Source organism: Octopus bimaculoides, chromosome 19, assembly GCF_046866305.1.
Source record: "Octopus bimaculoides isolate indiv1 chromosome 19, ASM4686630v1, whole genome shotgun sequence".
NCBI classification, from domain to species: domain Eukaryota; kingdom Metazoa; phylum Mollusca; class Cephalopoda; order Octopoda; family Octopodidae; genus Octopus; species Octopus bimaculoides.
In genome coordinates, this window is record NC_142946.1 from 54,319,621 (window position 1) to 54,334,478 (window position 14,858).

Here is a 14,858-nt window from a genome sequence, read left to right on the forward strand (position 1 = left end):
ACATGAATGTCAAAACATTAAATAGTGAAAAGCAATAATTATGTGGAGGGGTAAAACAATTTTAATGTTAGCCACTAATGTTGTTTTAATTATTTTGGCAAGTATAAGACACAACTCCAAATGTGTTTTGGTTTTATTATGCTGCTATTAGCAAAGTATTGAATTCACTGTACTTACTGAAATAATAAGGAGACAATCATTAGATAAGTGTACAAAAATGTACACAGGTTGATGTAAAGATAGAGAGCAAAATGCTAAAAAATGCTTTTTGTCTGAAAAAAACAATAGTTAAGTTAGAGTAAACATATTCAACGTAAGGATCATGACAAACTGACTAGAAATAACAACATAAGGCATTGATTAATAACTGTTTGTATTATTTTGGTTAATATGGGAGACAACTCTGGACTTGTTTTATGTTTATTATGACTTCATCAGCAAAGTATATTTGCTTCACTATACTTGCCGAAATAATGATTGTAGTATCACTAAGGAGATGTATAATAATGAATATTAGTTGGTGTAGGAAACTGTGTCTATAGTAACATTACTTCATATTGAAAGTATTCAATAAGACCACCTTTCTGCTGTATAGTTCTAACATTAGCATCAGACCATAAATTGCAGGAAAGGGTTGCGAATCAATTAAATGATGATGATGACGATGATAATGATGACACTGATGATGAAAACAAGCGTATTACTATTGAATTACAAAGTCTATATATAAAGACTTACTCTCTCTCTCTCTCCCTCTCTCCACTCCTCCTCCTCCTCTGTATGAGTATATTCACATGCACACACACACACACACACACACACACACACATTATACTAATAGACAGATAAATACAAATACATACACACACATATGCAAACATATCTCTCTCCCTCTGTCTTCTCTCTCTTTCTTTTTATCCATATATATATATATATATATATATATATACTGCCTAAATGAATGAATGTTTTGACTTAAAGCAAAAATGGACTTCAGCCAAAATACTGTAAATTACAGACTAAAGACATTGATATCCCATAATTAACTTGCACTCTTTCTTCTAATAATGTTCTTTGTCTCTGATCTCACACTCTCTTTGTTTATTTATAATATTTAATGTTTTCTTCCATGTGTTTCCATTGCATGCATGCATGCATACATGCGCCTGGTAGTCTGTGTGTGTGGATGTGTGTGTGTTTGTATGTAGGGGTGTGGGTCTGTGTGTGCAGTAAAAATTCTTTAGCTTTCAGGGAATAATCAGACATCTTTACAAGTTGTTGCCTCCCTCCTCTCCTCTCCCATTTCTCCATCTCCCACTCTTGCACTTTTGCTCATCCACACTCCTAGTTTCCCTGTTCCTGCTCACTTCTGCTCACCTCATATCCTGAGGGGCCACTGTTTATCTTTTTGCAGCTCCTACTGATCATTCTCACCCTCTCTTTTATATGTGAGTAGCCACACAGCTCATCTACAAGAACTTGCTTTGCCCCCTCCTTTTCTACTATTTTAACTCCTTATTCCCTAGCATACAGCTGACACTAATTCTCTCAAGGGTCATAATTTTGAAGTCTACATGGTGACTGCAGTAGTGCTGGTGGCTTGAAAAAGCACCCAGTACTTACTGTAAAGTGGTTAATGCCAAGAGGAGCATCCAGCTGTAGAAACCATGCCAAAGTAGGCACTGAAGCATGATGTAGTCCTTGGACCCATCAGATTCTACCAGACTGTTCAATTTTAAAATTAGATGTTGCAGCTCTTAAACATAAAAATAATATCATATGTGGGTCTTGTTGGCTAATCTCTGCTCTACATGGTGGCCTGACCTGCAAGAAATAGTCATCAAATCTATCTCAGATCACATCCAGCCATTTTTTAAAATGTATGCTTACTCAAGGCTGATCTTTGGTGCAACATCAACATCCACATCACATAACATCAACAAGAGATGGGCCAAAGAGAAAATGTATATGTGCTCACTCGACTTGCTAAAATTGCAACCAAATTTCTTTTAAATTCCAACATGTTATCAGAAAAGAAAAAAAGCAGGCAAAACAATGTACATGTTGAATAATGATATGGTTCTACATGGGCCAAGTCTGAAGGAAATATTGAATGATCATGACTGTTATATATCTGATCACGGAATTCTCTTTTATCAGAACTGACTTGTGGATAAAGAACAACAGTCTTAAACTATCTTCCTCTCTATTCTAAACTGCTCTTTTCCTGCTTCTCATCGTTGTTCATATCTTCCTCTGCAACATCATTTTTATCCTCTTGCTCCTTGATTTCCATTGTTCTCATCATTGACATCATTTTCTTCTTCTTCTTATCATCATCATCATCATCATCATTATTATTATTTTCTTCCCATGCTTCCTTCTCTTCTTCCTCCTCATCTTTCCCCTCTACACTTACATACATACACACACACACACACATACATACACACACACACATACCTATTCTACTCTTCTTCTCCCTCATCATCTCCCTCATTTACAATGATCATATTTCAAAGTTGACATTAAATGAAAAAACAAGGAGACAAAATTCATGATAATGATAAATTATTAGAGTAAGCATGGTGGTAAGGGGGTACACAATAATAATGATAATATCAATGATGATGCTGAAAACAACATTGATGATGATGATGATGATGTAGCAGATAATAATTGCATTTCTTGTTTATCTGGTTATTAAATTATTCTGTTTCTTTTCTCTTCCCAAACTAATTTTATAAAAGACAACTTGACAGTAATTGAAGTGCTTTCTAAGATAAACATACTTTACACATTTGTTCTACTAAAATATTTTAAAACATTTGCATATGTGCGTGTATACATACACACACACTCGTGTGTGTGTGTGTGTGTGTGTGTGTTTGTGTGTGTGTGTACGTATAACACATATATTTCTTTATCATTTCTGAATCTTGAGCAGGGAATAACAATATACAGTAATCAATATAAACTAAACACACACACACACACTCACACACATATATGCATATACGTTTATATATATTTCTATATATTTATATCTATCTATCTATCTATATACATATGTTATACATTTATATATATCTATAATATGTACACATACACAAACACATGTATATATATATATATATATATATATATATATACCTGAGTAAGCACATAAAATGTGCAACAAGGTGGAAAAAAGAGTACTCAAATACCAGAGGTAGAGTAATATGCTTTATTTAAAAGCAGCAGAAATATAACAAAAGACTGTTACTCGGAGTTTCACGATCCTTCTGTGCAGGGATAGGTATATTCTTTTGAGAAAACTCCAATGGGTAAAGTTCCATCTTTTCAGCTGTATCTTCCTACTTGTGTAGAGTCGCTCAACAGTCTTTTGTTATATTTCTGCTGCTTTTAAATAAAGTATATATATTAGTTTCATTTCAAAGCCGCAGCCATGCTGGAGCACCACCATTCTGCTTCTCTGTTACTATTGAGAGCCTCCTCTAATATGTGGCATTTGGTGAATTAGGGTGTTTGATGTCGCTACACTCGTTTGCACCTCTTGTTGTGAGGTAGGTTCATCTGGGTCTCTCCACAAGAAAAGGTTCAGTTTTGATTTGAAAACGCCTACATCCACTTTGTGTCGGTCCCTCAGGCTCTGTGGGAGAATATTAGAAAGCCGTGGGTCCCTGAAACCCAGGCTGTTGCAGGAGCTGGTCTTGAAGTGTGATGGCACTGTGCATTGTCGACCTGTTCTGACATTAGTGTAGCAGAAAGATAGACAGACAGACAAATATACACGCATGCATACTAATTGTTATTGTAGACATTAAAGAAGCTTTGCAAACATCAGTTTCTGAGATGGAATTTTAAATACTTTCTCAAGAACTGATGTTTGGTACAAAGCTTCTTTAAGTAATGCCTACAATAAGTCAAGCTGTGTGTGTGCGTGTGTACATGTTCATATATAGATATATTTATTATGTGCATGTATGTGTATATATGTATGTATATATATATATATATATATATATATATATATATATACATGTGTGTTTGTCACTATGTGTGTTTATTCAGAGTTTTCCCTGGCAATTAGTGACTGTATTTGTTGTTGTTGTTGTTGTTGTTATTGTTGCTGCTGCTTCTGCTGCTGCTGCCAGTAGTCCTGTCCATGATGTAATTCAGTAATGGTAGGTTTTCCAATAGTGGTGGTGATAGTGGTAAGGTTGAAGTCAGCAATAAAGTTGAACGGTATTATTGTAAACAAATATATAAAGCTCATAGTGATAATAATACTATTATTCATGATGATGACAACAGTGATGATGATGACGATGGTCATAGTGGAGGTAATGATGACGATGATGATGGCCACCAAACATGTAGTGCAGTTATTGTGGCTTATAGGTCACAGCAATGCAATTTAGTTAGAATAGGTCACTAGAGCCCTGCAATCACCAACAACATCACTGCCCCCACCACCAACCACCACCACCACCACCTCCCCATCGTTCCTTTACTGCACTTTGTTCCCTCGGGAAACCTACTCATTGAATCTATGAATACAACTAATATATATCTTTTGAAATTAAACAAAACTTAAGTGATATTAGTTGGAGGTTTGCCTGGTTGGACGGTCAGTACCTCTCTGTGTCTGTGCGAGAATATTCTGTGTAGTTACGTTTCTGAATGTGCATGTATCGAGTGTTGTCAATGTGTGTTGGTAAATTTGTTGGTGTGTTTGTATGTGTTAGTTAATTTGTTTTGTGTTTGAGAATGTGTGTGTTGATAAGATGTTTTTGTGGTGTATATGTCTGTGTAGGCATTTGTGTCTGTGGGTTAATGTGTTTGAATATATCCAAGTATGCATGTCTGTGTGTGGTATGGGAATGTGCTATGTTTGTGTTTATGTGTGTGCATATATTTATTTAAGTATTTATGTGTTGGGAAATATGTGTGTATGCATTTGTGAGAAAGAATGAGAAGTTAATTTGTATGAGAGCATGTGTTTTGTGCTTGTGTGCATATATTTGTTTCAACGTGTCAGTAAATTTGTTGGTATGTGTGTTAGTAAAAATGTTGAGGCAGTCACGTATGCATGTATGTGCAAGTGAATGTGTTTGCATGTACATGTATAGTAGAGTCAGCAGTGCCTGGAGGCTACACAAAGATAAGCGTGTGTGTGTATGTGTGCATGTATTTGTGCATGTATTTGTGTGTGTGTGTGTATGACAGTATGCATGTATGTATGTGTATATCTGCATATATGATTGTATGCATGTGTATGGCTACGCACATGACTATATGCATGTAATGTGTGTCTGTATGCATGATATGAATGCGTGTATGACTGTATGCACGTATGACATTATGCCTATGAGTTGGTGGTGACTGTTGTACCATTTGGCTACCAGGTCATAACTGACTGCTGCTGCTGCTTGTGGTGGTGGCAGCAGTGGTGCAGTAGAGGAGTCCACCTACTTAAAGCAATAGCAAAATAGCCACAATAGGGCTTTCTTCATTAGACATATGATAGTACAGATGGTTGAGTTAGCAAGGAATCAACCAGTAACAGCAAAATGCATGTGGTTCATATACTATTACATTTCCTGTGTTATGTCTGTGTCTCAGTGGCTCAGTCTACTTGACTCTTAGTAGGTAGTACCATAGGATAGTATAGTTCATTGTTATTATTGTTTAGCCTCTGATCAGTCCTGATCAAGCAAACCAATAATCAAAAGAGTTCCAGCCATGGCATTTCTGTCTTTTTATTTATTTATTTATTTATTTTTGTACATGACGAAATATATTAGCCATTGTCAGTGAAACAGTAGGATATGATTAAAAGATTTGTCTGCAATTTCTCACAGGTTAAACAACCATGTTGATACTGTCTGTAATTGGCTTAATAGCGAGCTCAATGTTATAAGCAGTAGTAACATTAGGGAAACAACAAGCAGTTTGTTTACTTACAATACTGAGTTCCCTTCCTTTGGCAGGACAATCTACTTGTATTGAACCCCTGTCCCTATTCAAGGAAAGATCTGTCTCTCATCAGCTATGGAAATATAGCAAAGATAAGAACCAGTCCCTTATCACAAACAGCACGCGACCACTTCATTCACAGTATATCCTCCCTCCAAATCACACACCACTTCACACTCCAACAACATTTACTATAACACACCTTAACAGTTCTTATCAGCAAGAGAGAGCTTCTGCATGGTTTGTGGAATTACAAGAAATAGCAGCCAAATTTCTTCTGATTTATGTCCTATCATCTTTTTTTAAGAAAAGAAGGAAGGACAATATTTCAGACAATGTCAGGTCACTCTCAAGCATAACTGGTAACATGTAACCAAGTATAACCTGTCACATGATTTGAACCTCCATCCGTTCTAAGCAAGTGAAACGTATGACTATCACAGCTATCATAATTTTTCCATCATTTCACCATTTCTGAAAAAATATTAAAACGAGTTTGAGATAAAATGAATAGGATCCATTTCATCTCAGTCTCATTCTATCTTCTATTACAAATCTTTAGCGGGATACTGTAACCGGAACAGGAAGATTAGTTTTCCACCGAGACATAAGTTTCATAAACTACCAAATATAAATACCCACACTACCACACTTGAAACATACCTGTTATAACTCTTTATCTCAGTTTGAATGTCCCTGAACTTATTTCTGCAAATGTGCTAAGCACTGATGCTGATCACAGTTTAAATCAATAAGCATAGGAGTGAGGTAGATGCAATAAAAATAGCGCGAGTTAGTAGGGTCCCATTCAAGCAGCCCTTCAGAAATTGGACCTCCTTACGATACATCCTGAGAGTTCATATGAAATTCATTGTCACTGCTCTGATTTGGTTGCCAATGCCATGTATTTAGTTTAAAATGCAGTAAAAAATAGGGGAGTCAATAGGGCCCCATTTAGGAGGCCCTTAAGAAAATAGTCCCCCTTAGGACATTCACTAGGATTAGGAGAGTTGCTGGTTTGAGTTTTGCTGTCCTTCCACCAATGGTTTAGGAGGAGTTAACAACATAAAAACGTAGCGCACACAGAGAAACATCACTCAAATTTATTTAAAGATATATCAATCAATTAAGGAGAACCGAGATTTATATCCAGGTTCCAATGCAGTTATTTACATATTTCCATTTTGTACCTACATATGTTTCTGCAGCAGGTCAGTGTACACCAGCATTATTAACCAGGAAAAGCAAAAATAGGATTACTTATCCCTATCCCAAATTTGGAAACTTACCTTAATACACACACACACACACAGATCAATCCACATCACATCTTCACAGAACAGCCTCATAACATGCTTTACACTCTGCAGCATACATCACAACACAACAAAGTACATGGCATTACATCACCATACTGCAACAAGGTCTGCAGTACCACAGAACACAAGCGGGACTCTCTATGCTTTCACTCAGCCTGCTATAAAGAGCAGTCAAATCTCCCTCTCTTATCTTAAAAACAGAACATATTGGATAATATAGTTCTAGATACACTATACCTAATAAATGTTGGGATGGTCAGGGTTAGAATTTCTCTTGTCATACAGTTACTCAAACAGGGCTTGCCTGGAGTTAAATAATAATACACCTTCCTCCATAGTATTACTGGTTCATCTCAGTCAGATAAACCCTACCCAAAATGATTTCTGTGTTTAATGTTATGTTACACTTATGTAAAATCTTGAACACAGGTAGACAATTAAGGACATTCAACAGCAATCAACTTTGTTTCTGAAGTACTTCAGTTCTCCACTTGTGTGCTGATAACAATGACAGTTAACCTTTTGCCTGACTGAACAACCCCAGACAGATAAAATTTAGTAATAACAATATAGTATAGAAAGGGTCATACAGAGTGCAAGGCTAAGTGCTCCTGTCACGTGGATGAATGATAAGATAAAAGGATCAGGAGAGTTTAATATTTAAGAGAATGTAGGGTATAAAGGTTGAATGGATTAAGTTTTAATTGAACCTGTAAATTTTTAGTCTTTAAGTGGTATTCTAAAATAGTCATATGATAGTTGAAGTGGTGATAGCTGGTACCTGTATGATGGTAGTGCTGTGTTGTTACCTATAGTGGTGCGATGATAGTGATGTTGGTGCCTCTAATAGTGTCTATAAGGGATGTGCGGATGCTTGTGGTATCTATAAAGGCTGTGTTGGTACCTGTGGGGATAGTGCTGTTTGTAAAGATGTCTGAGGGGGTCAACATTTTTCACCTGATCATTTAATACAGTATCTACTTAGTCGTTTTACTTCTGCTGTGTGTATGTATGTGTGTGTGTGTGTGTGTGTGTGTTAATGTTTGGAGTCAATATTACATAAACAATGACATACATACATATAAAATAAAAATTTATCTTAGAAATATTTAAAATATTTTAAAGACAAAAATGAAAAATTCCAGGCATTTCTAACTGGTTAGAAATAGACAGACTTATGTTGTAGTTGTTGTTAGTTGATTGTGACTTAGGTAATGATGGTGGTAGTAGTAGTAGTAGTAGTAGTAGTAGTAGTATTCAAGGTGGTGCTGGTTTTGTTGATGGTTGAATGTGGTTTAGGTAGTTAATAGTAATGTTGTTCAGAATGGTAGCTCCATTGTTTATAGTAATCATTGTAGTGGTAGTTGTGTAGTGATGGTAGTAGTAGTAGTGGTGGTGGTGGTGGTGGTGGTGGTGGTGGTTTTGAGGATTGTGTTTTTGTTGTAGTTGATATTGTTTAGCCCTGGATGAACTTTGATCAAGCGAATCTATGATCAAAAGCATTCTGGGTAGTATTCACAGTTCTACATTAATACCTCACTTCCCCAGGTTGTTGGGGGAAAAGTAACGGATCATCTAGCAAAATGTAATCTGTCACAGGCTCACATCTCTTTCAGGGCTGTTACATTTCTCATCTATTTAAACCAGTCGTTCTCAACCATTTGTCACCTATGGACCCCTTTGATTCCTATTTTACTTGGGCGGACCATCATAGCTTTTTGATGTTAAAAAAATCTTATAAGAAATTGTATTAAAAAATTGTTAAGATATTTTGTGCATTGTAGAAGTATAACCAATTTGTATTTATGCGTAATGTCTCTCTTTCCCTCTCATGCTGTCTCTGTTATACTGTCTCTCTCACTTTCCACTCTTTTTCTGTCCACGTACATTTCTGTCTGCACACATGTGAGCGTATACGTGTGTGTTGCTGCTAGCCTCAAGTGCTGGACATTCAATCTGACATGAAAACAGGTTGAATATCCAGTCAGCCTTACCAAATTGTCAATGCTTAAACAGCTATGCCCAATCATCTCATTCCAACACACACACACACACACACACATATGCATATGTGTGTGTGTGTGTGTGTGTGTACAAGGATATTACCTCTTTTTACTTGGTATAGTGTAAATTAGAAGAACTGAAATAAATTTAGATAATACAAAGCCTCACAGTGGATGAAATGGGAAGGTAAACACATTCTTTCTATGCTATTTATATGAAGAAAAAATGAGCAAAGGGATCTCCTGACGGACTGTTTCATAGTTTGTTGGACCATTCCTCAGAGAAAATATACTTGGCTTCTTTCCCCAATCAATAGCATAGATCAGCTACTATATAAAGCAGTCGTAAATTAGGTGAGGTGTGTGTGTGTGTGTGTGTGTGTATCTATGCATGTACAAAATCCAGAATCCATGGAAACTAATGATGGTCTACATCACCTGAAATGAATCCAGAGAAGACGTTGAAAATCACCAAGGAGATAACATAGGACCTTTACAATGACAAGACTCCATGCTAGTGAAAGCCCATCATACCCATGCAGACACAGAAAAGAGATTATGAAATTTAAATGTTGATGATGATGATGATGATGATGGTGATATTCCTACATATAACACATATTGTTAAATACTTGAATATACTCACAACCACATAATCTATATGTACATGTATTTCAAGAGATATCTGTATATTACATACAAAATCATGAATGAGAAGAGATAGCTTTTATAATTGTAGATAACTAATTTCAAGTAATACCGTACTATGTCTTTGTCTTCAGAGAATACAAACAGAACAGAACATGTGTAATACTTAAAAATGAATGTAATATATGCATAGCCAGAATATCTTTCAGAGATTAAATGTAAATGAATTAAGATGAAAGCTGTTCTACTTCAATAAATTAAATCCTACTACAATATATACAACGGTATATATTGATATGCCAATTTGTATATGTATAAATGTAATGTAGTATAGGTGCAGATATGACAGTGTGGTTAAGAAGTTCACTTCCCAACCATGTGGTTTCAGGTTCAACCCCACAGTGTGACACCGTGGGCAAGTGTCTTGTATAACCTTGGGCTAACCAAAGCATTGTGGATGGATTTGGTTGGTGGAATCTGAAAGCTCATCTTGTGTGTGTGTGTCTGTGCGCGCACACACACACTAGCACACATGTATGTATGTGTATCTATATTCATGTTACCATGTCTTGAAATTGTATGTTGGTTCTAAATGAATGTCACCCTCATACAAACAGTGTTGTTTGTTAGGAATCTTCTGTGAAACCCTGTCTGGCCATTGTGCTTTTTATGTTCCCCCATATAAGCTATGGAAAAATAGATGTTAAACAAAGAATATATACTCACTTTCACACACACACACACACACACACACACACACGACAGGTTTCCATGCAGTTTCTATTTTCCAAATTCCATTCATAAGGTTTTTATAGACCAGCCACTAGCAACGGCAGATGACTCTGGCCCAAGAAACAGACAGTGAGGTCAAACCCGAAACTACATATTTACAAAGCAAACTTCTTAATGACATTGTTATATCTAAAGCTTTTTATACACACACACACATGGATGCATGGATGTGTGTGCGTATTATTGCCACAAAGGCAATTAAAGGAATCATTATTAACCATTAAACAAAAGAAAACATTGCACTCCAGTTGAAACAGTACAGCATGGAAATGGTAAGTGATGTGGTACAATTGGTTTGTGTTTTCGTTTCTCCAATGACATTTATCTTTGTTATTTTACACCCATTTATTTCCCCCATGTTGGTATGGGTGCAACAGGTCTGGTTAATGAGGTTGGCTGTATATAATTGCTAGAACAATTGTTTTTATAAGCTGGATGGTCTTCCTGTTGCTAAATCATTCAATCAACTGTAAAGAAGCAGGAACCAAAGAGAAAGCCTACGTATAAGTAGCTGCTCTATTTGCTAGCAACAGCAGCCAAATCTCCCTCAAATAACATTTTATCATCTTAAAAAGTGGAAGGACAGGTTGAATAATACAGTTCTAGTTATATATATATATATACCCAGGGCTATTCCCCATTTTTTTCAGAGTGGGTGGCCACAACAAGATACACACCAGGCATTCCATTCATTTCCCAGCTCAAAGAGGCGAGCCCTGTTCTATGCTCGGGTCTAGGAATAGAACGCAACCCCCCAATATCAGCAGTGGGGCCCGACAGCATATGCTGGTTTACCTCTGCCACATCATGCTGCTTCCATACCCCTTTGAGCAACATCAAATTCATTCATCCATCCACAAACACTCTCCAAGCTTTCCTATCATTTATAAACCCTCTTGCCTCTCTCGCTCCAACACCTCCAACCACCAAAGCTTTCCTCACTCCATCCATCTACACAAACTGATATCTGCCTCTGGTTCTGCTGCCTACCACTTCTGCCCTTATCACTCTCCTGACCATCCACTCCTCATCCATCCTCTCCATGTGGCCAAACCACCTCAACATTCGTCTATCCATTTTGGTTGTTAGTTATATTATGTCTTAATAAATTATGGGATGATCACAGCTGGAATGGCTTAAGTAAATGAGCTAATTCTGAGCCAACAAGAGAATATGTATGTGGTCATTCAACTTGCTTGAAACAGCAGCCACATCTCTCTCAAGCCACATGATGGGATGGTCTCAGCTGAAATGACTTTGAACAACAACTACAACAATGGCTACTGCAAAGTAGTTAGTGAAATCTATTGTTAGATAGACAGGCTGAGGCCAACTTTGATATGCAACCTGCATAAAAATACAACATAAGGGGATCCGTGGGTATAGACATGATGGCAACCCCTATGTGATTGCACTTCAATTATGTTACATCAATGGCCCCGTTTACATTATGAAAAATAAAAAAAACATTGGACAAAAAATAACAAAAGAAGTTTAGCTCAATATTCAACAACAATGGTAACTGAGAGAACAAATAATGGTGATATTTTTGAAAGTCCAGCATTCAAAGTTCAAAAGGTCAACAGAACCTTTGAAAAGTTATGTTGTCTTCTAGGCCCTAGGATTTTGAATTGCTCAACCTATGAAAAATAGCAACCAAATCTTCATCAAATCACTCTTTATTGTATTAAAAAGGGAAGGACAAATTAGATGATGTAGGCCTGAATGCATTATGTCTTTAAAAAAAGGGTGTAAGGATTACAGCTTGAATGCTTTTAATCAGGGTTGGTCTGGGACTAAACAATAACAATAGTAACAACAATATCACAAATTTCAGTTGCCTTGTTTCTTTATTCAAGTGTCATTTTATTTTCTCCATTTTGTATATTATTGTTAAATGAAATTGAATGTACACTATTCCTTTGAGTATTTTGTAAAACTTTGCTTGAAGAAATATCCTTATCATATTTACAAAATATTTATTTCATGGCTGTATGGATATAAAGTTTGCTTTGTTGTTATATGGATTAAAAATTAAAAATCAGAAGAGGATGTTGTGATAGTAATCATTCATTTGTTTTTTTTTATATCTGCTTTTTCATGCTAGTATGGTAAATCTTCCACATTCAGTATCAATATGTTAATACCATGTTGTGTCACAGATCTTCCACATTAAGCATTCATACCTCACTACTTTGAGGTGTTATACTTATTACACATGCTTTATTTAGTCTGCTTTTGCACTTACAAAGCCCTTTGTTGCTACCACAGGCAACGTCTTTCAACACCTTCCACCCCTTCCTTATCCTAGCTACTATACTTTCATTGCACTCCCCTCCACCATTAATTAAATCATTTAAACAACAGAAGCTATTTACTACATTTGGTAGACTGAGTAGCTCATGGATTTTATTTTATGGGTGCCCCTACTGTTAACTATTCTCATGCATTTAACATCACATATGAAGTTCTAATTCTTTGTCAGTCTGTTAGAGATCCCACTGCATCTTTTGTGTAATGTTTGTGTGCCTTGAGTACACAACACCAAGTTCTCAACTGCTCCCTTCCCAGATGGTAGTGTGATTTCCTGCTCAGTTTTTTGTCTAGCACTTTGGTCTTTGTCATCTTGACCTTTAAACCTTGGACTCAAGGTTTCCAGAAATATATAACACCAGTCACTATACTTTTATTAATTTGAACAATCCTGTCTGTATTTCTTCAGAACATTGTTGTCTAATGTATTAATGTGGCAAGCTAGCAGAATCATTAGCATGCTGGGCAAAATGCTTAGCGACAGTTCGTCTATCTTTACATTCTGAGTTCAAATTCCACCAATGTTGACTTTGCCTTTCATCCTTTCGGGTTCAATAAATTAAGTACCAGGGTCAACCTAATCGATTAGCCTCCTCCCCTAAAATTTCAGGCCTTGTGCCTATAGGAGAAAGGATTATTGTCTAATGTATTCTATCTCACAAAAAAAGTGAGACATCACTAAAGGCAAATAGATGTGGTTGACATATGGAATTCTCAAGATTGCTTCAGTTCCTGATTTGAATGAATTTACTTCACTGATACCAGTAATAACCAAGGGAGAAGTATAAATATCCAAACTTTTCTCCATTCTCCACATTTCTGTAAATCAGAAAATTTTTCATTACCTGCATCCTTTTAAATTTTGAGTATAGACTTGGTATTGAAAGAGCTGGAACAAGTTCTGCAAGGCATTTTGTCTGAAGCTGTTTCTAATATAAGCACAAAACCTGAAATTTGGTGTAATAAAAGCAGTCAATTATATCGACCCAGTACTTGACTGGTATTTACTCAGAACATGAAGAGCCATAACTAGGCATTTTGTCCAATGTTCTAATAATAATAAATATATAATGATGATGATGATGAAGATAATAGTTTCTGATGTCGTCACAAGACCAGCAGTTTTGAGGAGAAGAGATTAGTCAATAGCATTGATCCCAGCACTTTATTTTATTGTTCCTGAAGGGATGAAAGGCAAAGTTGACCTTGGTGGGATTTGAATTAAGAATTTAGAGTTGGAAGAAATGCCTTTAGGCATTTTGTCAGAGACATCAAGGGACAACAAGGTTTTGCATCTGAAGATGCTAACAGGTGAGGTGCCATGCAACTAAAAACACTGATTTCTGTGAAAGAACAAGAAAACAAAACAGAGTAAGGTTGCATTTACATGGACATAGAATATGTGAGGCATCCATAAGTATGATCTTTTGTAATTTACTTATTTTGGAGCTACCATACTTGTTTGCTCTTCTTGATATCAATCCAATAACTGTATTAATGGTGTTGTTTTGGGATGCCACATTCTTCAAAAATTTCAACTTGTTGGTGCTTCTTAAGTCCAACGTCCTCCCTACCTTTTTCTTTTCCTATGAAGTCTGGGAATTCGAAGAGAAGCTATTCTAAAACTACTCCCGTCCTTTTATGGCCCGAGTTCGAATTCAGACAAGGTTGACTTCACTTTCTGCATTGTATTCAAGAATTAGAGTTCGTTTTAATCGACTGTGTGTCCCTGTGCTTATATTACCAATCAATATTTGTGTCTGCTACGGCTCTCTTTATTACTATGTCACTGTTGTTAATA

The 14,858-nt window shown here is 36.3% G+C and overlaps 1 protein-coding gene across 13 annotated transcripts in view; it reads left to right on the top strand.

Moving 5' to 3' along the window:
* LOC106875423 (monocarboxylate transporter 13) overlaps positions 1–14,858 on the top strand; it is a 135,938-nt gene that overhangs the window by 73,015 nt on the left and 48,065 nt on the right. The window lies entirely within an intron of this gene.